The 26,594-nt window shown below is 54.8% G+C and overlaps 1 protein-coding gene across 1 annotated transcript in view; it reads left to right on the top strand.

The window, feature by feature from the left end:
- The window catches only part of GNG7 (G protein subunit gamma 7), a 154,438-nt gene that overhangs the window by 105,228 nt on the left and 22,616 nt on the right, over window positions 1-26,594 (top strand). Inside the window, exon 3 of the mRNA XM_082381594.1 lies at window positions 15,638-15,674. The gene's annotated coding sequence lies outside the window, so the exon portion shown is untranslated. The remainder of the gene's footprint in view (window positions 1-15,637; window positions 15,675-26,594) is intronic.

Raw genomic sequence — 26,594 nt, 5'->3', positions numbered from 1 at the left:
GCGTGCGTGAGGGCGGCGTCCCTTCTCCTGGGCTGTTCATCTCCCAGCAGCTCTCCAGATGAATTCCCAGGGGTGGCAAACACGCGCATGTGCACGCTCACACGCACGACAACCCAACCAGTGTTTCTTCCCTGGTTCCCCGACAGCCCAGGGACAAACGTTGTCCCCCACAAAGCAAAACAAAGCATGACATCCAAACACTGTCTTTCTTTCTTTCTTTCTTTCTTTCTTTTTAAGTATTTATTTATTTGGCTGTGCCGGGTCTTGGTTGCAGCACGCAGGCTCTTAGTTGCAGCATGCGGGATCTTACTTGCAGCATGCAGGATCTAGTTCCCTGACCAGGGATCGAACCCGAGCCCCCTGCATTGGAAGCACAGAGTCCTAACCACTGGACCACCAGGGAAGTCCCCTAAATGGCGTCTTTTGTGGGGTCACCCAGCAGGCCTGTGGGAGGAGCCATGAGCCCATTTAATAGATGAGGATAGTGAGGTTCAGATAAGAATGGGGCTTAGAACAGGTATTGATGTGGAGAAGGTGAAACGCTCGTTCATTGTTGATGGGAATGAGAATAGGGCAGCCGCTGTGGAGAACAGTCTGGTGGCTTCTTAAAGAATTAAGCATACAGGGACTTCCCTGGTGGTCCAGTGGTTAAGACTCCGCGCTGCCACTGCAGGGGGCACGGATTCCATCCCTTGTCAAGGAACTGAGATCCTGCATGCTTCACAGTGTGGTCAAAATTAATAATAATAATAATAAAGTAAATAAAGTAAATAAAATTTTTTAAAAAAATTTTTTAAAAGAATTAAGCATAGGACTTCCCTGCTGGCGCAGTGGTTAAGAATCCGCCTGCCACTTCAGGGGACATGGGTTCAAGCCCTGGTCCGGGAAGATCCCACATGCCGCGGAGCAACTAAGCCCATGAGCCACAACTACTGAGCCTGTGCTCTAGAGCCTGCAAGCCACAACTACTGAGCCCGTGCGCCACAACTACTGAGCCCACGAGCCACAACTACTGAGGCCTGTGTGCCTAGAGCCCGTGCTCCACAACAAGAGAAGCCACCGCAATGAGAAGCCCGCGCACCACAACAAAGAGTAGACCCCGCTCGCCACAACTAGAGAAAAGCCCACGCACAGTAATGAAGACCCAGCGCAGCCAAGAATAAATTAATTAATTAATTAAACAAATGAATTAAAAAAAAAAAAAAGGAAGGAGATTCTGACACCTGCTACGACCTGGATGAACCTCAAGGACATGATGCTCAGTGAAATAAACCAGACACAGAAGGACAAATACTGTGTGATTCCACTCACAGGAGGTCCTGGAGGAGTCACATTCACAGAGACAGGAAGTAGATGGTGGGGGCCAGGGGCTGGGAGAAGGGGAAGGGAGTCAGTGTTTCCTGGGGACAGAGTTTCCTTTTGGGAAGATGAGAAAGTTCTGGAGATGATGGTGGGGATGGCTTCACGACAGTGTGAATGTACTTAATGCCACTGAGCTGCACACTTAAGAACAGTGCAGATGGTGAATTTTATGTTCAGTGTATTTTACCACCATTAAAAAAAACAGAAAAAAAAAAAAAAAAAAAAAAAAAAAAAAAAACAGAAGGTCTCACAGTGCACCTGCCCTCTGAGGCGCCCCTCTGCAGGAGGGCTGCTTTCCTCCCCAGCACCCATGTCTCTCTGCACACTCCTAACTCTGAGCCTTTGCTTGAGCCCCTGGCCTCACAGAATTAAGTTTTAAAATTTAAACAGAAAGCAGGCTTTCCTGGAGAGAAAGCTCAGGCTCTGGCTTGGCAGACACCGACATATGTCCATGGTGGGCCATGCTGTTGAGCTTAGGGTGGGATGACCAGGTGCAGGTACATTGAGCACCCAAGACAGGTGGTGGGCGGACCACAGTGGGGGCAGGATGGGGAGAAGCCAGGTGGGTTTACCTGGACTCTGCCCAACAGAGGTGTGACGGCTCCCGGAAGACCCAGGCGTGGAGGTGAGACGAGGCATCTTCAATCTCGGGCTGTCCCGGCTCCTTGGGGCTGAACTCGGGGCCTCAGCCTCTTTCAACAGCCGGTCTCTGCCCCATGAGGTGTGTCACATTCATGCAGTGTTTTTCCAGCTTCTTCAAGATACAACACCATGGGAGGTGAGGCTCAATTCCGTGTTTAGATGTTTCTCTGCAGAGAGCAGAGAAGCAGCGTGGCCAAGGACACAGGGCCCAGACAAGGTGTGTGTGTCTTTGAGTCACGTCCCTCTGACCCGCCTGGCCTCCGTCAGCACATAACTGGTGGCGGAGGGGCACCCAGAGCTGTGACCCACACAGTGTCCATTCATTCGAGGAAGTCCACTCCTTTTGACCCAACGTAATCCTCTACAGGAACTCTCCACATCAGTACCTGGAGACCGGCCTCGTTCTTTTTCACAGCCGCGTAGTATTCCGCTGCTTGGCAAAGGCAGGGAGCACATGTTTTAGGCTTTGCGGAATGATGTTGGCTCAAGGAGAACAGGCTTTCTGTATTTAACTGCAAAATTGGGTCATTGGCAGGAGCTGTACCGGTTTAAAGCTCCAGCAGAAATGACCACAACTGGCAAATCCACACAGATGGAAAACGGATTCGTGGTTGTCACCCCTGGGGTGGCCCTGGCATCAAGGGGGTGGGGCCGGGGAGGCTGCTCCACACCCCACGGAGCCCAGGACAGCCCCCCAGAGAGGAGGACCCGGCCCAGTGTCAGCAGGGCCAAGGGGGTGACCCTGGTCTAGTATCATATCAACAAACTATGGGGACTTCCCTGGTGGCGCAGTGGTTAAGAATCCTCCTGCCAATGCAAGGGACACGGGTTCCAGCCCTGGTCCGGGAAGATCCCACATGCCGTGGAGCAACAAAGCCCGTGAGCCACAACTACTGAGCCCACGCACCACAACTACTGAAGCCCGTGCGCCTAGAGCCTGTGCTCTGCAACAAGAGAAGCCACTGCCATGAGAAACCCGTGCACTGCAACGAAGAGTAGCCCCCGCTCGCCGCAACTAGAGGAAGCCCACACGCAGCAACGAAGACCCAACGCAGCCAAAAATAAATAAATATTAAAAAAAAAAAAAAAAAAAAACTATGCATCATCGTACGTGCTTGTTCTTCAAGAATTTGGACAATTATGATCTGTTTTGTAGCCATTATTATCCCCCAGTTAGTCAGACAGTTAGACTTAATTCTGTGTTTACTGGATTCTACCAGGCTTTTCAGTTCCTCCCACTGATGAGTTGTGTTTGTGTGTGTGTATTTGTATATGTGTGATGTGTATGTATATGTGTATATGTATCTCTGTGTATTTGTATTTGTGTATATGTGTTTTATTGTGTATTTGTATGTGTATATGTATATTTGTACGTGTGTTTATGTGTTTGTGTGTATTTGTATGTGTGTGTATGTGCGTATGTGTTTCTGTGTATGAGGGTGTGTGTATGTGCGTGGGTGTGTGTACTTGTATGTGTATGTGTGTGTGTGTGTATGCATGTGTATGTGCGTATGTCTGTACGTGTATTTGTATGTGTGTATATGTGCATGTGTGTGTGTGTGCATGTGGATGTGTGCATGTGTGCATGTGGATGTGGGGTTTGTTTGAGTGTATGTATATATGTGTGCGTGTGTGTGTATGTGTGTGTGTGTGTCTGCGTGGGTAAACCCACCATCCGCGCCTGCCCTGCGTCATGAGGGTGGTTCCCAGGCCAGCTCTGTGGATGCTGGTCCCCCGATCCTTCCCTTCAATCTGCGCATCTGAGCGGCGTCCGGGAAAGGATGCAGGACTCTCCCGTCACCCGGGGCCGATGCTGGGCTCCACTTGCACAGCACTGCCTGGTGGTCTCCCCTCTGGGCCCCTTGCTCCTCTGCCTGGAGCTTGGAGGGTCTCCCCCTGGACCGGCGTCGGTGGGCTCCTCCGGGGAAGCACGGGGGGCGGGTGGTGTCTCCAGCTGTGAGACCAGACGGTCTCTGTCACAACCACCCCCCCGGGCCGCTGTAGCTCAGAAGCCACCGAAGACAACATGTAAACAAGACGAAACAGAAGACCCCAAAGGAGACGCGGATCAGCTGATGGAAAAGGCGAATTGTGTCTCAGGGAAAATCTCCACAGACGGGATCACCGTCAACATGTAACTTGAACAGATGGAGCTTCCAGACCAGGGGTCGCAAACCACAGCCCAGGGTGATGGCGTGTTTTGTAAATAAAATTGTGTTGGCACGCGGGCAGGCCCATCCATCTACACGTTGTCCGGCCGCTTTCCTGCTGCGGGGCGCAGCGAGCAGCTGGGACAGGACTGACTCCAGGGGCTTTACAGGAAAGGGTTGCCAGCTCTGCTTCACAGCCTCCATTTAGACCTTCAGCAGAGGGCGGGCGAGGGTTTGGGGGAGGCCGCCACAGGGGCAGGGGTTGCCGAGCCCCAAATTCTGGTCTCTTGTCGCCGGCCCTTCCCCTCTGAGTCAGACCAAGCCAACAGCCGGGGGTGTGTGTGAGTTCCCAGGGCGGCTGTAACAAAGTTCCACACAACAGAAGTGTGTCCTCTCCCAGCCCTGGAGGCCGAAGTCCAAGAGCAAGGTGTGGGCAGGGCTGGTTCCGTGTGAGGATGCGAGGGAGGGTCTGTCCCAGGCTCTCTCCTAGGCTCTCTCCCAGCTTCTGATGTGGCCGGCCGCCCTCGGCCTGTACACGCCTCAGCCGATCTCTGCCTCTGTCTTCACGTGGCCTTCTCCTTGTGTGCGTATTTGTGTCTAAGCGTCCCCTCTCATAAGGACACCAGTCATGTTGGATTAGGCGACCCCTGCTCTGGTGTGACCCCATCTTCACTAATTACACCTGCAACAACCCTCTCTCCAAATCAGGTCGCATTCTGAGGCCTGGGGTTAGGGCTGCCACATCTGAATTGGGGGAGACACGATGTGCCCCACGCCAGGGTATGTGCTTGCTCCAAGTGTTTGCTCCGAATCTGGAGAGAAGTGCTCAGGCTCAGCGAGTGTCGGGCGATGGCAGTGGGGCCTGGGCAAGGGGACCGTGAAAGGCCACAGAGGGTCATGGGAAAGCACCCACTCTCAAACCGAACACATTCTGCAGGGGCTGGCGCCGAACTCCTCCTCACCAGGAGCCCGTGTCTCCGCGGCTCCCCCGTGCTCTCAGAAGCTGGATGGCAGGCCTCGGAGGCCGGCTGGGCCGGGTGCCAGGTCACAGAGAACGCGCCCTGCTCAAAGGCCAGGCTCTGCTCCTCTGGCTTCAGTGACTTCTCGGAAAGAAGGATGTGTCTGGTGCTGGCCTTGCTGCCGCTTGGAGAGCAGACTCTCAGGCCCACCTCTTCCGTCTCCCACAGCCCGCTCTTTAGTTTGGGTGCAGAGGGCCCCCCTGAACCTCAGATTGTCCTCGATTCCTCCCCCACGTTCCCAAGCACTTAAATTCCTCTTCATCCCCATCACATCCTCCGTCCACGCCCCTCAGGGTTCTCATCCGGGCTGTTTCCACCTGGTCTCCAGGTCTGCTTATCCATGAAGCCCACGAGAGTGCTTTAGTTTAACATCAGAAGAAAACCATGAATATACTAATCCAGCCTGGATGGTGTCCATCTTTACACCAATGTGGTCATAAAGTATGTTCAACATTTTTTTATGGAGAGGGACCTTGAAAGTCATAGTGAGGCCCTGCTTTTGTTCCTTCCACCCTGGACCCGTCACTGCCTGTGTGGAAACTTCCTTCGGCCCCAGGAAGAGGCCCAAACTCTCCACACAGCACGCACGTCCATTTTGGACCACACCTGCCTGGCTCTGGCCACTGGCCCCCCATCCACTCTGCTCTGACCTCCCACATCCTGGCCTGAACTCGGGGTATCATCCAGCCGGGGCCTCCCACCAGGGTTTACCCACCCTTAAGCTCTGGGCCTGGACACTGTCTACTGTAGGAAGCTTGTCGTACTTAACTCCTTTTTAAAAAAAAAAAAAGATTGAGCTATAATTCACATACCATAAAATTCACCTATTTAAAATATGCAATTCAGTGTTTTTGGTACATTCATAAGGTTGTACAATTATGGCCACTACCTAATTCCAGAATATTTTCATCACCCCCCCCAAACAACCCTATACCGCATTCAGTCTTCCCCAGCCCCAGGCAATTATGAATTCACTTTCTATGTCTGTGGATCTGCCTGTTCTGGACGCTTCCCATCAGTGGAATCACACGCTGTGTGGCCTTCTGCGTCTGGCTTCTCTCACTGAGCATCGTGTTCTCAGGGTCCATCCACGTGGTAGCGAGTGTCAGGGCTTGTCTCCTTTTCGTGGCTGAGTGATGCTCCCGTGTGCGGAGGGACCACATTGTTTATCCGTCACCCATTGATGGACACTTGGGTCTTGTCCAGTTTTTGCCTATTATGGGTGATGCTGCTTTGGACATTAGTGCGCACTTTTCCGTGTGGACATGTGTTTTCATGTCTCTTGGGTACATACGTAGGAGTGGAATTGCAGGGTCAGAGGGTAATTCTTTTAACCTTTGGAGGAGCTGCTATTCCTTAACCTCAGAAGCTGTTCATCCCTCCAGCTCAGGGTTCTGCAAACTACAGCCAAGGGGGTGGAATCTGGCCCTTTGCCTGACGTTGCAAATAAAGTTTTACTGGCACACAGCACGCCCATGACATGTTGTCTATGGCGGCTACTGAGTTGAATCTTTGCCACAGAGACTGAAATATTTACTATCTGGCCTTTTATAGAAAAAAGTGTGTTGATACGTAGCACTTAAATGACGTACTGTAATCGTCTATTTATGCATCTTGAGAGCCCCTCCCTCTACCCTCCTCGTGCTGAACAGAAAGTTCCCCAAGGGCGGGAATGTGATCTTTTATTTCTGTTTCCTACCAGCATTAAACATGTGGACTCACTACCCCACCCTCACCATCCGGGAGCATTGAACCCATGGAAAGCCTGGGCCTCCCTTTCCTGTGGGTGCGGGCTGGCCTCACCCAGGGGTCCCGCCCTGGCTGCCCGGTGCAGTCGCCAGGGGCCTCTGCAACCGGCCACACCCAGGCCAGCTGCCACAGTTCCCCCCACCCACCCCAGGCAGACTGCAATGGGCCCTCCAGAGGGTTCCAAAGCTTGGGAACCCCGGGTAACTGGTTCCTAATCCCAGGTGTCTGCGGTTCCCATGGATATAGTCCCGGAGGCAGGGAACCCGCAGACCATTTCTCCCATGCAAACAGCCCGGATGTATCAACCCTGCAAGGTGCAGGCATCTCAAGGGGGTTTGGGGTGCCTTCTCTGTGCTCCCCCAAATGCCCAGAGCCAGTCAGTCCAGCGGTGGGAGGGGAGCCGTTGTCACTCAAGGTCCCAACTCTCACAGCTGCAGGGACGCGCATCTAGAGACTTTTTTAAAAAATTTCCTGAGACTGCTGTAACAAAGGGCCACAAACGGCGGGGCTCAAACCAGACATTTATTCTCTCACATTCTGCAGGCCCGAAGTCCAAGCTCAGGGTGTCACAGGGCCATGCTCCCTGCAGAGGCTCCAGAGGGGGACCCTTCCTGCCTCTTCCAGCTTCTGGGGCTGCAGTGTCCTCAGCTTGTGGCCGCATCACCCCAGTCTCTGCGTCCGTCTTCACGTGGCCTCTCCCTGTGTGTCTGAGTATCAAATCCCACCCCCCCCCCCGCTTTCTCTGATAAAGACACCAGCTATTGGGTATAAGGCCCACCCCGAATCCAGGAAGCTCTGTGGGGGGGGGGAACGGGACGGGGGGGACACGACATGGATATTTGAGGGACGGTATCTGACCTGCTATAACCGGTGGACATTATTTTTGTTTAGGCGAAAAGTACCCAAACTAAAAACGAACACCAGACGATCTTTCCAGAGAACGGTCACCCCCACTTTGCAACCTTTCTTCTATTTCTTCCTGACATTTCCCCTCCCACCCCAGCTACACCGTCATTGCCTCGATGACTTGCTGTTTGCCCTTGTAGAAGCTTCTCAAATCCTTCTTGGTCCAGGGAAGGATGGGAGGCTAGGTAGAAACGTTTAACTCAGTGGATGGTTAAGGTGGTAATCATGTTGCAATAAATAAATGTATCAGACTGACACAGGAACACCTGAGGCTCACACAGGGTTGTGTGTCAATTATGTCTCAATACAAATACATTTTTTTTTTTAATTTTTATTTATTTATTTATTTATTTATTTATGGCTGTGTTGGGTCTTCGTTTCTGTGCGAGGGCTTTCTCTAGTTGCGGTAAGTGGGGGCCACTCTTCATCGCGGTACGCGGGCCTCTCACTATCTCGGCCTCTCTTGTTGTGGAGCACAGGCTCCAGACGCGCAGGCTTAGTAATTGTGGCTCACAGGCCTAGTTGCTCCGCGGCATGTGGGATCTTCCCAGACCAGGGCTCGAACCCGTGTCCCCTGCATTGGCAGGCAGATTCTCAACCACTGCGCCACCAGGGAAGCCCCCCAGATACATTTTTTTAAACATCTTTATTGGAGTATAATTGCTTTACAATGTTGTGTTAGTTTCTGCTGTATAACAAAGTGAATCAGCTATATGTATACCTACGTTCAATACAAATACATTTTTAAAAAGTAAGTTGAGAGTAAACAGTTGTATTAAAAATTCCTACTTGAGGGAATTCCCTGGCGGTCCAGTGGTTAGGACTCTGACCTTCCACTGCAGGGGGCCCGGGTTCGATCCCTGGTCGGGGAACTAAGATCCCAAAAGCTATGCGGCACAGCAAATGAAATGAAATGAAATAAAAATTCTTACTTGAAATGAATCCACTGAAGGGATTCAAAGACGTTAACTCAATAATCCTAGAGCAGGAACTCTGCTCAGTGGAGCTCTGCCCCCCAGGGGACACGGGGCCATGTCTGGGGACATCTGTGGTTTTCATGACTGGAGGGCTCCTGGCATCGAGGGGGTGGGAGCAGGGGTGCTGCTGAGCCCCCCACAGTGCCCGGGACGGCCCTCCACAGAGTGACCCGGGGCCCCAGTGTCAGCAGGGCCGAGGGAGAGAATCCCTGTCGTAAATACTGAAGGTGAGGATAGCTTTCAACTGAAAAGATATATATAATGTTTATTGGCCATTTTTTAAAAATCAGCTGTAGGTGTGTCTCCCTGCAGCTGTGACAAGTTGAGGCCCCCCTTTTGGGCCAAGGACAGGCTGAGGGCACGAGGGGGCCGTGGCAGCCGCTCCGGGGCATCGCGGGGCCCCCAGGGTCCCTGGTCTGTTGTGAACCTTCCGAATCTGTTGGATTTTTTGCTTCAAAGCCCCGAGTGGGTGGAGGGCATGAGTGCTCGCCTGGGAGCCCAGTTTCCTTCTGAGAAGCAGAATGCAGAGTAACTTCTAAGAGAAGTGCCTGAGGAAGGGGATTACCCTACCGTCCCCCCAGAAGAGCTGGTGAAAATCAACAAGAAGCACTTCTGGTTTCTTTCACTGCCTGGGCAGCTTCCTCTGCCGGGCGCTGTGCTCTCAGGCATCTCTGAGATTTAAAACAAACAAACAAACAAACAAAAAAGTAGATGATCTATTTTTGAATCCTTCTAGGAGAAGCCCTTGGCAGTTGAGCAGCTGAGCTGAGACCAGCAAGGATGAGAGCTTGGGCAAAGGCACCCAGAGGTGGAGCCGGGAGTCCTGGGCGAGGATGGGCTTGTGCAGAGAACAGGACCCGGTGCCCCACCGACCCCCGCATCCGGCCCTGCTGACATCAGCCGGGGATCCTCTGTGGGGGGGCCGTCCTGGGCGCTGCGGGGTGTGAAGCAGCATCCCTTCCCCCATCCACTCGATGCCAGGAGCCCCCCAGAGTACCAACCACAGATGTCCCCAGGCACCGCCCAGTGTCCCCTGGGGGCAGAACTACCCTGCCCTAGTGACCCACTCCCCCAACTACACACACACACACACACATGAAGACCTCCCCCGTGTCCTGCATGTAAAGCAGGGCCTTGCTAATGAAAAAGCACAGAGTCAGGGGTTCTGGAATTTTCCTCCCTCTGTCTCATGGGTGAGCCATGGAACTGCATGTGTCTCCAGAAGCACCAGGGACCCTGCCAGCCGGGTCTGCAAAGCAGCCGTAACACCTTTCTCAGGAGAAAGAAGGGAAATTCAACTTCTGACCCGTCATAAACACTCAGCGAGTGTGATGACCCCGGCCCAGCCCCATCCCCCCACCCAGGCTCCGCCCTCCAGGAAACGAGGGTCAAGTCAGAAGGGACCTTCGGAGCCAGGCCTCCTCAGCTGTACCCGTGTCAGCCCAGGACCCAAGGCCTTTCCACTCGACCCAGGCCACTCAGCCCTTGATCCTGGAGCCACAGCTGCTACATCTAATAATTCGGGTTTCGTTCAGTTAAAAAATACTTTGGGGACTTCCCTGGCGGTCCAGTGGTTAAGACTCCGAGCTTTCAGTGCAGGGGGCCCAGGTTCCATCCCTGGTCGGGGAACTGAGATCCCACCTGCCGTGTGATGCGGCCAATAAAATTTAAAAATAAAAAAAAATCATTAAAAAAATACTTTATTGCTAAAAAAAACCCCCACTAACCATCATCTGAGCCTTCAGCAAGTCATAATCTTTTTGCTGGTGGCGGGTCCTGCCCCGATGCTGTGGACGGGGCGGCCGTGGCCATTTCTTAAAATAAGGCAACAATGAAGTCTGCCGAGTCGGTGGCCTCTTCCTCTCACGAACGGTTTCTCTGTGGCATCTGATACGGTTTGATGGCATTTTACCCGCAGGAGAACTTCCTTCACAGTTGGAGTCAATGCCCTCAAACCCTTTGTCAACTAAGTCTATGTCCTATCCTCAGTCCTTTGTTGTCATTTCGACAGTCTCCACCGCATCCTCGCCAGGAGGAGGTTCTTCCATCTCCAAACCCGCTTCTTTGGACTCAGCACACTCTTTATTCCTTGCGGGAACGTGTCGCCCCAAACCTGCAATTTGTAAAGAACGCGATATCCGTGAAGCGCGATAAAACGAGGTGTGCCCGTGTTATCACATGTCATATCCGTCGTGTTACTTTTATCATCGTTGCCTTAGGTCGGCACCTCCTGCAGTGCTGGGCACCGTCTTTGTCTCGTTTCATCCTCACCGTGACCCCGAGAGCGATGCCGTGGGCCCTCATGTTACAGACAGGGCATCAGGGTTCAGAGAGCCAGTGGGCCGACATCCAGACCAACGCCCCGAGCCAGGGCCGGAGCTCGCTCAAAATCCCCTCCCTGCACCTCAGCTGGGCCAGAAAGACCGACTCCTCACACCCTCTGAGCAGATGCTGGCTGGCTGTCTTCTAGAACGTTCTAAAATCTTCTACGAAGTTCTTCTCACCTATACAGCCCATCCTGCAATCAGAATCTGTACCCTCTTTCCCATCCTCACGAGTGAAAGTCAGGATGACCATGATCATGAAAATGATGATAATAATAAGAAAAATAAATCATTCCATTGGAATAGTGATTCACTGCAGGAGGCGGCCCTGGGATGCCTTTGGGGGTCTTGGAAATGTTCTACATCTTGATGCAGGTCATGGTGACCCAGGTGCACACACTCTTTTTTTTTTTTTTTTTTTAATTAATAGCTACTCTATTTATTTATTTGTTTGTTTGGGTTTTTTTTTAGCTGTGTTGGGTCTTCGTTTCGTGCGAGGGCCCTCTCCAGTTGCGGCAAGCAGGGGCCACTCTTCATCGTGGTGCGGGGGCCACTCTTCATCGCGGTGCGCGGGCCTCTCACTGTCGCGGCCTCTCCTGTTGCGGAGCACAGGCTCTAGACACGCAGGCTCAGTAGTTGTGGCTCACGGGCCCACTTGCTCCGCGGCATGTGGGATCTTCCCAGACCAGGGCTCGAACCCGTGTCCCCCGCATCAGCAGGCAGACTCTCAACCACTGCGCCACCTGGGAAGCCCCGCACACACTTTTTAAATGCATGGTCTGTACATGAGCAATCTGTACACTCTTCTGTAGGCATGTCCTACTTTAATAAAAGAATGTGGCAGGAACTCCCTGGCGGTCCAGTGGTTAGGACTCTGCACTTTCACTGCCGAGGGCCCGGGTTGAGTCCCTGGTCGTGGAACTAAGATCCTGCAAGCTGTGCTGCGTGGCCAAAAAAAAAAAAAAAAAGTGCGGGATAATAACAGGTGTCTGAATCCAAGAACCATAGCTTGGTGCCCAGGCCTGGCAAGGCAGTGGGTAAGTGGGTGAGCAGCCCAGTGGCTCCCATGGGACCATTTTGCAATCTTTTTGGAGGTCAAACTGGGAGGTGGATCAAGTCCTCTATACCTTTAAACTCAGGGTTTACACTTAAGAATTCATCCTCAGGAAAAAAAAAAGAGAGGCACACACAGAATTCCCTGTGCTTGGATATTTGCTTCATGTGCATTGATTCTCATGGTACAATGATTTAAGAAGAGGAAAGAATCAGAAACAACCTAAACATCCAATAATGGGCAACAATAGATATACATAGTACTACTACTAATCATAAATTATGGTACATCCACAAAGGTCCTGTTGGTAAATGCAGCATTAGTATCCTGGACGGGACCCCGGAACAGAACAGACATTGTTTGGCGGGGTGGAGTAATGGTGAAATCCAGATAAAGCCTGGAGTTGAATTCAGAGTAATCCAGATAAAGCCTGAAGTTGAATTCAGAGTAAGGCGCCTGGGTCCATTTCTTCATTTTGATGAGATGCCAACCTTTAGAGGAGCTGGCTGAGGGCACGTGCAAACTCTCTGTGCTGTTTTTGTCACTTTTCTGTCCATCTAAAATCATTCCAAAATTAGTTAGAAGGATTTGTGATGGCATGGGAAAACAGTGGTTCCCCCCACAATGTGGTAGATAGTAAGCAAATTAAGAAAAATTTTAAAAGCAGGTGATCAAATTGCATGTAGGACCTGAATTTGTAAAAATGAACAGGTATGTGTATATGCCGTGAAAAATCCAGGTGCTGGGATTATGGATGATTTTTGTTACTTTATGTGATTTCTAGATTTGGGAAAATGAAACTGTGTTCCTTTCATGGTCATAAAAAAGAGAAAATATGTACACAGTTGATTCTTGTCATTGGCAGCGGTTCTGGGCCATAAAGTTGCCGCAAACACTGAATTAGTGAACAGCGCACAACCACTCCTGGGGACACACAGGGCCAGGATCCCGTGAGCCTCCGTCACCCCATTGTCACGACCGATCCCCACGCAAACTTGTGTGATGTGCGTTTCTGTTTAAAGGCGCCTTGTCTGATACCAGTTGTTGATTCATTCACGGCGGGGCTGTAACCCTGGCCTGAACGAAGCTCATCTAACACACGTACTGTCCCCATGAGTACGACACCGCCCTCCTGCACTTGGGACACTGGCCAGCACTTCAGCTCTACGCTGGGGAGCTGTTTTAGAGGCAGACACCCGCCAAGAACTCAAAAATGCCCAAAACGTAGCCCTAAATGGTGAAAAGGACCCTGGTTACCACCCGGTTCCACTTCAGCTGGGAAAATGGTTGTCAGTGACTCGAATGTTTCACTGCTCTGCCTGTGTCATCTAATGACTGCATACTCCCACCCCCAAGTATCGATCTGGGGGTTACAAATACAATCTAGCCAGTAGGTGAATTCCCAAGTACAGAATCCAAAGGTATCGAGGCTTGACCCTACAGAACACCTCCCATGGCCCGTTCCCACGCAGGCCTGCTGGCATCCACACGGCAGGCGGGCCCAGCCCTCGCCGGGAGCATGGGCTGGTGGTGAGGTGCCGCCTTTGCGCCCCGACACCCCGGTGCCCCAGCACACTCAGCCCAGCAAAGGTGTGTCTCCCCCACAAGCCCCGGGAGCCCAGTGTTGACCTTTAGCAGGAGCTGGGGTTCCCCCGCCTCAAGGGACCGGGGCAGGAGCGCTCCCTGCCAGATGCCTTACTCTGTGTCTGTGTGTCTCACCCAGCACTTCCTTAAGACAGGGGTCTCACCTGGGGGTGACTCTGCCCCCAGAGGACACTGGGCCCTGCCTGGGGACGTCTGTGGTCATCAGGACTGGGGGGCTGCTGGCATCGAGGGGGTGGGGTCAGGGACACTGCTTCACACCCCACAGCGCCCAGGACACCCGATGTCAACAGTGCCGGGGGGCAGAAGCCCTGCTTTAGAGAAAGCTGCCCCAGGGACTTCCCTGGAGGTCCAGTGGTTAGGACTCCGAGCTTCCACTGCAGGGGGTGAAGGTTCGATCCCTGGTTGGGGAACTAAGATCCCGCGTGCCACGCAGTGTGGCCAAAAATAATAGTGAAAGCTGCCCCAGCCATCTCCTTCCTGTGGCTGAGACTCGGCTGGGTCTCCCCCGTCCCGGCCCGCCCCGTGGTCTCTGATGCCAGCCCCCTGGGGCCCAGGGCCACTGAGAAAGGCTCGGTGGCCCTCGGCTCTGGCCCTAGAGTGGCACCAGCAGCATGTCCCTTTGTGTAGGTGGAAAAAACCCCTGTACGTTTGTGGAAAGAGCTAATGTTTGTGAAGGGAGAGGGGACGGCTCTCCGAGACCAAAGGGGACCTTCAGAGCGGGAGGGGAACAGCCTCTCCCGAGGCAGGCCCCGCAGCTCAGGAAGCCTGGCCTGCATTGGGCAGGGGCTTCTGTTGACCTCCCCACAGCAAGCCCACAGTGGAAAGGGCCCCAAGCAAGGGCCTGCCTAGAACTCGAGGGTGGTCTAGCTGCTGGCCTGTGAAGTGTGGTCAGTGGCCCGGCAGCTGCCGGGGGGGTCCCCGCGCCCGGAGCACAGGCTGAGGCATCCATCTGGCCGAGCGGGACGTGTAGCCCCGCGGCAGAGGACAGGCCTCCGTAGCCTGCAGCCTCCTCCTCCACAGACGGGAGGGTGGGGCTGGCCGCGTGGAGGGGACGGGGTTACCACTCACCTCTCCCTCCTGGCCTTGGTGGGTGCCTCCCCGGGCGCGGCAGTGTGGAGAGTGGGGTGGAGGCTGGCGTCCAGCCTCAGGGTCACCCTGACAGCTGGATGTGGCGGCCCCAGGGCCCCTCATTGCTGTGTGCATCAATCATCAGACAGAGACTCGGCTCCGTCCAGGGTTCCGCTTAGAGCAGTGGGTCCCATCCCCCGGAAGGCCAGCGGCTCCAAAGTACCAGAGCCCACCCCGCCCCTGGGGTCCGATCACGGGGACTTCCATACTTTCCCGGTGACCTCCTGGCCCCAGGCGGCCAGCCTCAGATCCCTCGCCTTCCTGGCCCCGTATACCTGTCACCTCTTCCACCCGGGGTTAATTGCTTTGCCCCGAGATCGCTTTTTCCACCTCTCCCTTTTTGGCCCCGTCAAGTGGCTTCCATCAAAGCCGAAAACCAGACGTGGAAAAACCCCAAGCGTGACACATCAAGGCTCGGTTCCATTTCAAGGCTTGGGGTCCCCGTGTCCCGAAATGGAATAATACAAGTTCCAGACAAAAACTCAACTCCCCCCTCCCCAGAGAAACACAGTTGTCTCTCCTGAATGGATCGGTTGTAAAGAATAAAGTGAAATCTCCAGAAGCACCCCCGTTCCTTCTCTGGAGGACACGGCCGGTTCCAAACCAAATGCTACATTTTTGGTGACAGCCAAGTATCTCTCTGAGAAAAGCTGGAGCTAATTACGTTAAAAATATTTAACGGTGATTTTTTTTTTTTTCCTCTCTCTCTCTTTCTAAACAGGGTCAAACAGTGCTGCTTCTTGGAAAAACTGAAAAAGGTATGTAGCGTTCTCTCTTACTTCACGAGCTTGGAATCCCTTGTTTTTGAGCAAAGGAACAAACAAGCCAGAGTGTTTTCGTGCGCACATGACACACTGGGAATTGTGTCACCGTGAAACGAGCTCCGGGCTCCCAGCCAGGAAACCTGAGTTCAAATCCCAGGTCCACCTCTGAGAGGCTCTGCCATGTCTGGGCGGGTTCCTTTCATCTCCCTGCAGAGGAAATAACACTCTGTGACTTCCCAAGCGTGGTGCCGGCCGTTCGCGAAGGGGGCTCTCACCAGCAGGTTGGAAATGTGCGCCTTTCCAGGAAGTGGTCCATTTCGTGTAGATTACCTAATCTGCTGGCAACCTTGGTCCCCGGCACCCTCCTACAGCCCTTCCCATTTCCAGGAGCTCAGTGGTCACGCCTGGCTCTGGCCCCCCGCGTCTTCCCCCTCTGTCTCCCCATCAGTCTGGCTAAAGGCCAGGATCGCCCCTCTTCTCAAAGGACCAGTTTCAGTTTCTCTGGCCGCCCTCTGGTTTCTCTGGTCTGTTTCGTTTATCTCCGGCTCTGTCATTTCCTTCCTCCTGCGGGTTTCGCCTGCCCTTCCTGTCCTCGTTCCTTCAGGTGTCACGTCGGGTCGTGGATCTGGGACCTTCCCCAATGCTCCCTCTGCAGCTGTCACTCCCTGCCCCTAACACCCGCATCCCGAAACCGCAGGTTTGAGCAGATCGCGTTCTCAGGCCAGGCGCTTTCCACCTTCTCCTCAGCCCCACTGCTCGTCTGAGCGCGTGTGGTTTAATAGCCACGGGTTCCGTGACCGCTCTGGGAAGGAAAAGGGCATCGGGACGCCTTTCTCGGTGGAAGGACGTTGTTGGGAGTATGGCTGAAATGGGATTCTCTTGGGACCCTTTGTGGGGCTCGCTGAGAACATGGAGGGAGGGCTGGTTTGAGGCGGGGGGTGCTTCGCTCTGGACCCCCGGCTTCACTGCTTCGTCTCTGAGCCTCTCTGAACGCCTGCTTCATACAGCTGGAGGGGGGTGGGGTGTGAGGCCCGAGGACACGGGGCTTGATCGGCTGTGAGGTTTGGGGGTCTGGGGTGGAGGTGGCTAGAGCAGGGGCTGAGACAGAATCCCCTGAAGTCGCTCGCTGGGGCCGCCATCACAAAATACCCACTGACTGGGGGGCTTACAACCACAGAAACGTGTCCTCACGCGGTTCCGGAGGCCGGAAGTCCGAGATCCAGGTGCGGCAGGCCCCCCCTCCCTCTACAGGCTCCGGGGAGGGTCCTCCCTGCCTCTTCTCACCTCTGGTGGTTTCCAGCATCCCTGGCGGCCTTGGCTTGTGGCTGCATCCCCCCAGCCGCTGCCTCCTCTTCACACGGCCTCCCCCGCGTGTGCGCGTGTCCCGTTCTCATGCAGACACCAGTCACTGCGTTTAGGGCCCCACCCCACCCCAGTACGACCTCATCTTAACTAGTGACATCTGCAGTGACCCTATTTCCAAATGAGGCCCCAGGTATCAGGACTTAGGACTTGAATGTGTCTTTGGGGACACACTTTAGCCCACAGCCCTCCTGGCTCTGTGTGCCCTTTGCAGCCAGGAGGTCCCAGAGGGTACCCAGTGCCCGTGGCACTGGGATGGCAGCGCCCTGGGCCACAGAGAAGCCAGAGGGCGCTGGGGCTCCCTCCCCGCCTCTGAGGGACCGTGTGCTCTCCCCTCCTCTAGGATCTTCCTTCGGGGCTTCCCCTCAAGGCCTCTGGTTTGGCCAGTGCCGCCCTGGGCACCACCCCCGTGGCAGCGGCCCTGGTAGGGGAGACAGGCTTTCATCCACAGCCCCCACGCGGCTCCGTGAGCAGAGCTAATGCCCCCCTTCGGCCCCGAGCCCCCACGTCAGCCACGCCTGAGCAGGGCCAGAGTCTCCAGCAACCACCCCCGCCAGCACCCTCAGCCCAGGCTTTCATGCTTCCAGGCGCGGGGTGCTCACTCCCTGAGTCCCAAAGGGCTTTGAGCGGTGGCCGCTGATCGGGGTGGCGGCACGGCTGAGTCCCTGGGACCCAGGTCCCTGCCGCAGCCCAGGGTGTGGCTTGGAGCGCTCATTTCACGTCCCGTACCTGCGAGGTGGGGATGAGAACTCCCAGGGGGCCTAAGGGGGCCTGCAGACGCCGACACAGGCCTGGCCCACGCAGGGCTCCTCGTTAACCGTAGTGCTCACACGTGGAGTCTCACCTCCCTCCTGCCTGCGCTCCTCGGGCCCTGTTGCCCCTGAGGATGCCACACCTCTCCGCTTTGTGCGGCCTGCAAGCGGCCCAGGCAGAGCCGGCCCAGGGTGAGGAAAGCCGGGCACCCGCCCCGGGCGCAGAACTTAAGGGGGCACCGAAAAATGCAGTCATCGCTATGCTGTATCTTAACATAGCAGTATGTCCTAAAAATCAAAATTAATGCCCCCCAAAAAATCCATGGTCAAGATTAAAAAAAATTTTTTTTTTGGCGGTGCCGCACGGCTTGTGGGATCTTGGTTCCCCGACCAGGGATCGAACCCGCGCCCCCTGCAGTGGAAACTCAGAGTCCTAACCACTGGACCGCCAGGGAAGTCCGAAGATTAGAATTTCAATTAAAGACGGGATTGCTTTGCCCTAACCCCAGCCCCATCAGATCCTGTCCCTAATGAAAACCTTGACATGTGATTCATCATGGATATTTTGCATTCATTTTGACTTCTTAAAAAAAATATTGCATGAAAGTATGTGATCACGGTGACCGACTTTTCGGTGCCCCTTAGATTCTGTGCCTGAGGCGGGCGCCTTGCCATCCTCACCCCAGCCCGGCTGACGAGAACAGTGGTGACAAAGATGATGATTTGAAACGCAGGTACTCCCCAGTGGTCACCAGATACCCTCATCTTGGTCTTTTCACGCTCTCCATCAGTGGACCACAGGTCCGCAGCCCCTTTTCCTGATAGGGAGGCCAGTACTCAGTTGCTCCTGGTCCCCGGGGACACACACGTGTACAGGGATCACGGCAGAGCCACCCCCGCCAGGCTCAGGTGTCAGGAGAGCGGCTGGGGCTGCGGCCGCGTGGCCTCGTGCTGCGGGGTTAGGTCCACATGCTACAGCACCTGCCAGCGGCGAGGACACAAAGCTCCAGCCCGTGACTTCGGCCGGCTCCACCCAGGCCCTGGCCCACTCCCAGGCACCTGGCCGGCCCACTGCTGACCGCCCCTTCCCACTTCCTCATCCCCCGCTGCAGACCCCACTCGGCAGCCCGGCTGGTGTCTATCAGGTGCCTCCTGTGAGCCAGACCCGGCTGCTTGGTCTCATTTTGTCCTGGTAGAAGCCTCGGGGAGCGGGTTTTCTCATCCCCATTTTCTGGTGAGGAAACTGAGGCTTCGCAGCAGAGAGACTCAGCAGGGCCCCGGGCTGGTGGACCACGGGGCCAGGGTTCCAGCTCCTTTCTCTCCACCCACAAGGCACCTGGCGGTCCGTATTAGTCAGGGTTCTCCAGAGAAACAGAGCCAACAGGATGTGTGTACAGAGAGAGAGTTATTTTAAGGAATTGATTATGGAGGCTGCAGGGTGGAGACCCAAGAGCCGACGCCAAAGGCAGTCACTGGAGAATTCCCTTCCGCTCAGGAGAGGCCCTCCACCTCCGCAGCCCCCGCAGTCTCATCCAGAAGCACCCTCACAGAAGTGTGCAAAAGAACAACTGACCACATACATACCTGGACATCCCCTGGCCCAGCCAAACTGACACGTAAAATTAACCATCCCATAGTCTTTTCACTTTTTTTTAAAGACCAGGTTCTATTTTTCACTTTATTTTATTTACTTACTTACCTACTTACTTATTTATTTATTGGCTGCGTCCGGTCTTAGTTGCGGCACTCAGGATCTTTTGTTGTGGCGCACGGGCTTCAATCTAATTGTGGCGAGTGGGCTCAGTAGTTGTGGCATGCAGGCTTAGTTGCCCCACGGCATGTGGGATCTTAGTTCCCTGACCAGGGATTGAACCAGTGTTCCCTGCATTGGAAGACAGATTCTTTTAATTTTATTTATTTTATTTATTTATTTATTTTTGGCTGCGTTGGGTCTTCATTGCTGCTTGAGGGCTTTTCTCTAGTTGCGGCCAGCGGGGGCTACTCTTCGTTGCAGTGCGTAGGCTTCTCATTGTGGTGGCTTCTCTTGTTGCAGAGCACAGGCTCTAGGCACGTGGGCTTCAGTAGTTGTGGCTTACGGGCTCAGTAGTTGTGGCTCATGGGCTCTAGAGCGCAGGCTCAGTAGTTGTGGCGCACGGGCTTAGTTGCTCCGCGACATATGGGATCTTCCCGGACCAGGGCTCGAACCAGTGTCCCCTGCATTGGCAGGCGGATTCTTAACCACTGTGCCACCAGGGAAGCTCTGAAGATGGATTCTTAACCACTGGACCACCAAGGAAGTCCCAGTCTTTTTTCTTTTTTAAATTTGTTAATGACAAAGTCACAACTTGGCACCAGGTCTATTGACCGCAAGCCCAGGTTCCCTCCCTCCCACCCACCCACCTACACACCAGGTTTGTATTGGTGATGTATTCTGAGGAAATGGAATTCTGCTTGGCTGAATTGTATTGAATTCTTTAATTCAAAGATAAACTCACCATAGTTCATCTCTTTTCCAGTTATGGGGTTTGAGAGAATTTGAGCAGTGGTGATTTTGCCAACTTTTCTCTTAAAAACAAAAAGATGTCATTTGACCAGTTTCCTGCTGAACAGAGACTAGAATTATTAGAATTTTCTTGGTCGTATAATGCAATGAAAATGGTAAAGAAGTCTCCAAACATATCTGGGCATCCTATGGCCCAGCCAAACTGACATGTAAAATTAACCATCACATAGTCTCCCAGGCTGCATGGCCCCTTACCCACCTGGATAGGACCCCTCAGAGCCCTCGGGGGCCATCACCACTTTCCCTGAGAGTCAGGATGGGGCCAGCAGTGGGAGTTCAGGGAAAAGCTACAAGCTCAGATATTTGTACAGAAATGTGCACAGCAGCACGATTCACAGCAGCCAAAGGTGGACACAACCCCACTGTCCATCAGTAGACGATGGATACACCCACCGTGTCCCTCCACACACGGGACCATCACGCAGCCACGAAAAGGGGTGCAGCACTGACACTCACTACAACGTGGACGGACCCTGAGAACACGATGCTCAGTGAGAGAAGCCAGACACAGAAGGACACACAGTGTGTGATTCCACTGATGGGAAATGTCCAGGACAGGCAGATCCACAGACACAGAGAGTTGGTGGTTAGTGGTTGTCAGGGGCTGGGGAGAGGGTGGGAGTAACTGCTGATGGGGATGGGGCTTCTTTTTGGGGTGATGGAATGTTCTGGAATCAGAAAGAGGTGATGGTTGCACAGTAACGTGAATGCACTAAATGCCACTGAATTGTACACTTAAAAATGGTTAAAATAGCAAATGTTATGTCACATATATATATTTTTACAATCTTTAAAATTTAATAATGTAATATACCAAAAAACCATTGAGTGAGTGAACACTTTCAATGGTGAATTGTTTGTTTTCTGACTTTCTATCTCAGCAAAGCTGTCAACAGGGAAAAGAGGAGGAAGCACAGAGCATGCTGAGGGGTCGGGGGTGGGCTGTCAGAGCTGTTGAATCACAGCGATTTGTTTTCTTTCCCGTGTTCCCAGCATCTCGTGGCTACGCGGGGGTAACGGGGACAGACGTTGGGAAGTGTTCCGCAGGGCAGGCGTGAGCGGTGAAATGCAGGAACAGAATCCTAGTTCTGCCAGGCTCGGTCCCAGCAGGTGCTTGGCATGCCAGAGCCCCCATCCCCGCCGTGCCTGGTGCAGGACCCATCTGGGTGCAAGTGAGACCTGCAGGGCACATCTGCAGGGAGTGCTGGCGGGGCAGACAGCAAGGGAGGAGGCAGGGCTGTGACAAGGTGGGAAAGTCCTGGACTTTCGCAGCAGGGTTCCAGGTGATTCGTTTTAAAAGGCGGCAAGGAGTGATGAACGGTTTTCTTTCAGCATGGCTCTTTGGCTTGGAATTGATGGATCAGCAAACCTCTCTCTTCACTGGTGTGGTTTCTTCCCCACCACAACCTTGGGAGTCACAGTTGGCCACGGCCTGGGGCTGGCTTCTCAAAGCAGAACACACAGCGGTACCTTCCTAGGGCAGTCATTTTAGTCAAAGACTTTGCGGTCAGGAGGGAGACGTTATTTTTTTAATGTTAGTTCTATATTTTCTATTTGTATTATTTTTACAGTCACATAGATTAATTCAGGAGTGGCAGGCCCAACTGACATGACATCATAGGAAAAAATGAGGGAACGTCGACAGGCCACATCAGGCCACATCCCCTTCCATCTCCTCCGGACCTGGGTCCTCTCTGCAGGTTGTGCTTCTCTGCTGTATTAGTTAGCGATGCTGCATGACAAATACCCCCTAGCTCCAACCACTTATCATCTCACAGTGAGTCAGGGGTCCAGGCACAGCCTAACTGGGTCCTCTGCTCAGGGTCCCACCAGGCCACCATCCAGGTGTCAGCTGGGTTTCATTCTTACCCAGAGGCTTGACTAGGGGAGAATCTGCTCCAGGGTCCCTCGGGGTGTTGGCAGAATTTGTGGTGCCTGCAGCTGCAGGACTGTCGGCAGCTCCTAGGTGTCACCCACCGCTCCTGGCCACATGCACTTCTTTTTTTTTTAAGATTTATTTTTATTTATTTATTTGGCTGTGCCAATTCTTAGTTGCAGCATGTGGGATCCTCGTTGCGGCATGCAGGACCCTTTAGTTGCAGCATGTGGACTCCCACTTGCGGCATTCAGGATCTAGTTCCCCGACCAGGGATTGAACCCGGGCCCCTGGCCTTGGGAGGGCGGAGTCTTACCCACTGGACCACTGGGGGAGTCCCCACGTGCACTTCTTAAACACAGTCGCCTGCCTCATCAGGCCAGCAAGGAGGGTCTCTAGGGGCGAGGGCAGAAGTCCGAGCGGCTCTGCCTGGCCTTCTCTGAGAACACACCCACCGGCTGCCCTGCACCAGTCCCTGAGGATCCCATGAGGTCACGTCCGTGCCTTCTGAGCACCTTCTCCACTTCCTGTGCGCAGTGCGGCCCAAGCCACCTCTCCCAAGTCCTGCAGAGACCCTGAGAGCTGGGCCCCCAGCCCCAAGGCGGCCACAGTTCCCCCTTCCAGCGAGAGCCATGGGAGACCTCGGCGCTTCCTGGTCAGCCCTGCACTTGGCCGCATTTCTGCATTAACAAGAAAAGGCGTTATGGAATTTGGACAGGCGAGAAATGGGATGTCAGTGTGAACAGAACCAGACACTTCATCTCATTGTTAGAAATTCCACGCGGGTCATCGAAACCTCGTCTTGGGGCAGAGGCCGCCGGGAAGCCGAGATTAACTCCCTCTCGCCAGGCGCTTTCTACAGACCCAGTGCTGGTCCCTGCACCCCTGCTGCCTCCTGTGGGTACCTGGGCCCCGAGATCCCTCCTTCCCTCCCTCCCGCTCACTGGGGCTCCTTGGACCCTGGATTGTCAGTGGGGTAGCTGTGGATGGCCCTCTCTGGAAGGTTCCGCAGTGCTCCCCAGCCGTGTCCCCAGATGAGGACACAGCCCAGCAACACCTCCGTTGGGGCCGAAATTTGCATCCTGGACCAAGACTGCTGCTTCTCTGCCCCTCCCCACCTCACCCCGGGTGCTGTGTTTGAAGGCCAGGCTTCTAGCCAAGACGCGCAAGGGTCAGCACCTGAGTAGCGGGTTCCGTCCAGATGTCATTAGGACATGCTTTGTTTTAGCGCCAGGCAGCCTGAGCTTTGACCCCAAGGCCCTGTGTCCGCACCTGGTGGGCACCTGGGTCCCCTCGGGAGTTCTGACACGGAGGATGCACGGCCGGACCCGGAGGAGGTGCCCAGGAGCCACGCTGGTGGCCTCAGCCCACCCGGGCTTCTCAAGTGAACCCGATGGGACCAAAATAATGTATACATTTCACAGGAAAGAGGCTCCCAGTCTGGCACACTCCTAGGCCATTCATAAAGGGGTCTCCCCCTGACCCCCGACCCACCCAGCAGTGCTGCCATAGCCCAGCCATTCTCTGTGGGGGGCCCGTCCTGGGCACTGCGGGGTGTGGAGCTGCATCCCTGACCCCACCCACTCAATGCCGGGAGCCCCCCAGAGGGAAGACAGAGATGTCTCTAGACATCCCCAGTGTCCCCTGGGGGCAGGATCACCTCGGTGAGACCCCTTGTTCTAGAGTCTGGTGCCTCACACAGGCACATCTCTGAAACCGTTCAAGTAATCTCACCATTGGCCCTTTTTTTTTTTTTTTTTAAAACATGAAAAATGTCCCTAACTACAGCTAGCCCTTACGGAGAGCCTCTCTGGGTCTGTTTGGTTCCAGCACTTTCTAACCACATCAGAGGTGGCGTAACAGATGCTCAGTAACCACTGGTCATTCTGATGCTGGGGTGTTGAGGCTTCAGTCCCCTGGGTGTTGGCCGTCAACCCAGAGCCCAGAGCAAAGAGCTGGAGGCCATGACCCAGGCCCGAGGTCCGTCCGCAGCAGCACGTGTGCCCCGGGCAGGCCATCCCCACTCTGCAGGGTGGGCCATCCTGGGCACATGCCCGCGAGTGGCATCCACTGCGGACTTCAGGTGCGGCCAGTGCTGTGCCCCTGGCAGCCTGATCCTGGGGGCCTGTCCTGGGAGAGAGATCGGCCCTGGGTGTCAACAGAGTGAGTTCCTGGAAGGAGCCTCCTTGGTAGATGCCCTGCACCGCAGACACCAGTCCCTTCCATCCAGATGGCCCTTTGGTGCCCAGCTTCAGCCACGGACCCCAAAGATGCCCCTGTCCTAGTCCCGGGGCCTGTGAATGTGTCACTTCATATGGCAGAGGGGACTTTGCAGGCAGGATTAAGTTGAGGCCCCTGAGATGGGGATGACCCTGGATTCCCTGGGAGGGCCCAGCATCATCACAGGGTCCTTATAAGAGGGAGGCGGGAGGGTCAGAGGCAGAGAGACGGGAGATGCTGCGCTGCTGGCTGTGAGGATGCAGGAGGGGCCGCGAGCCAGGGATGCGGCGCCTCTAGAAGCTGGAGAAGGCGGGAACCGCTGCTCCCCTGGAGCCTCTGGAGGAACCAGCCCTGCCCACGTGTAGATTTTGACCCAGAGGACCTAGTCAGACTTCTGACCTCCAGAACCGGGAGATAATCAATGTGTATGTTTTTAAGCCACCAAATTTGTGGTAATTTGTGACAGCAGCCACAGGAAATGCAATGCCAAGGAATGTCCAGGGAGCTGTGTATACCCCAAGACGGGGTTCTGGTGCAGCCTTGTGCACGGACAGCAGACCAGGAGCTTCTCAGAGAGGGTGACACTTCATGGGGTTTTGCAGAATGTGTAGGAGTTTGTCCAGGCTCAGGTGGGAAGGCCTGGACCTGCCCTCCCCTCTCTCCCAGCCTCCTGCCCTTTGGCTCCAAGCTGCACCCTCACGGGGCCAGGGTGACGGCATTTCCTCAGTGCCGGGAAGCCGAGAATGGGGGTGACACCCTCCACAGGCACTCGGCGTGCTGGCCCAGCCCAGTGCCCGGCTTGCACACCCTCACATGACTGCAGTCATCCTCCGGGTGCACAGAGAGGGCCCTTTCTTCTGCTCCCGCATCAGCCACACCATCACCCTCTGTCACCGGGGCTCATTGTCCGACCACCTCCCAGCTCGGGCCAAGGGCGGCCGTTTGCCCTGCAGCTCTGTTTTTCTCTCGTTTGTGGGCACCTCATTCATTCCCCTTTTTCTAGCCTTTTCTAAATATAGCTGCCAAGGGACCCGATTTAGCCTGTGCATAAAAGGACCGGCTGACAGGGAGTCACAAGACGCTGGTCTTGGGGTGGGGGGGGGGGGAGGGGCGGGGCAAGCCTCCTGCTGGGAAGCGTCTGCCTGGCAAAGACCCAGCTGGTCTTTTACGGGCCCCCACGTCCCACCAAAGGTCATGACGCCCAAGGTCACAGAAGCCATCACGTGGCCAGCCCTCCCCACGCCAGGCCAGGGTGGTGACCTCGACCCTGGAGAATCTCGGGCCCAGCAGGGAGGCCCAGATCCCGGAGCCCAGAGCCAGCCCTGGCTGGGGGCGGGCGGGGATGTCCGCTCGGCTCCTGGTTGTTGGGGGGTCAAAGAGGTTTTGTCTCCTCCCTCGTAGTAAAGTCCAAATGCCAGTGTGGCGCCCGTGGCCCTCCGCAGGTCCCCTCTGTCTCTGACCCTGCTTGGAGCCAGGGGCGAGGCCAGGAGGCCACCGCATCCCGGATGCTGGGGACACCGCGAGGCACCTGCCGCTCCCTCTGACTTTCTAATGGCGTGTGCACGTTTCTGTAGGGTCTAGAGCAGGTCTCTCCACCTCGGCACTGCTGACGTCAGAGCCGGGTCATTCTCTGGGGGGGCGGCGTCCCTGGCACAGTGGGGTGTGGAGCAGCCTCCCTGGTCCCACCCCCTCAATACCAGGAGCCAGCCCCCCAGTCATGACAACCAGAGATGCCCTAGACATCGCCCCTGATGGAGACCCCCTGTTCTAGGGGCTTCCATGCCATGACTGGTGCAAGGGTACCCCCTGGAGGCGTGCAGGTCCGAGGCCTCGTGCACACAGTAGGAGTGTAAGAAATGCACGGTAATCAACCTGCACGTGGGCACAGCCCTCGGTCAGCCAGATCCCCGGGCCCTGCAGGAGGGCAGTTTGTTCTTCAAAGAAGCCCAGAGACTGTTCTCCCAAACCTCATCCCTTTCTGTTTTGCTTTGGGATTGTTTTTCCTCTTTCAACACAGCAGCCCGCCTCCTCTTCTTCTGAACACCATGTACTGGGGGGCGGTTATCCCCGGGGTGGGGGAGAGCCTGCTTTCTCACCCGGGTCTCGTTTGTCCTCCTGTCGAATCTGGCTGGAGGTTTGTG

The sequence above is a fragment of the Balaenoptera borealis genome (genome assembly GCF_965194805.1).
Source record: "Balaenoptera borealis genome assembly, chromosome: 2".
Lineage (NCBI taxonomy): Eukaryota > Metazoa > Chordata > Mammalia > Artiodactyla > Balaenopteridae > Balaenoptera > Balaenoptera borealis.
The sequence above is the reverse complement of the archived record's forward strand: the minus strand, read 5'-3'. Positions and strand labels throughout refer to the sequence as shown.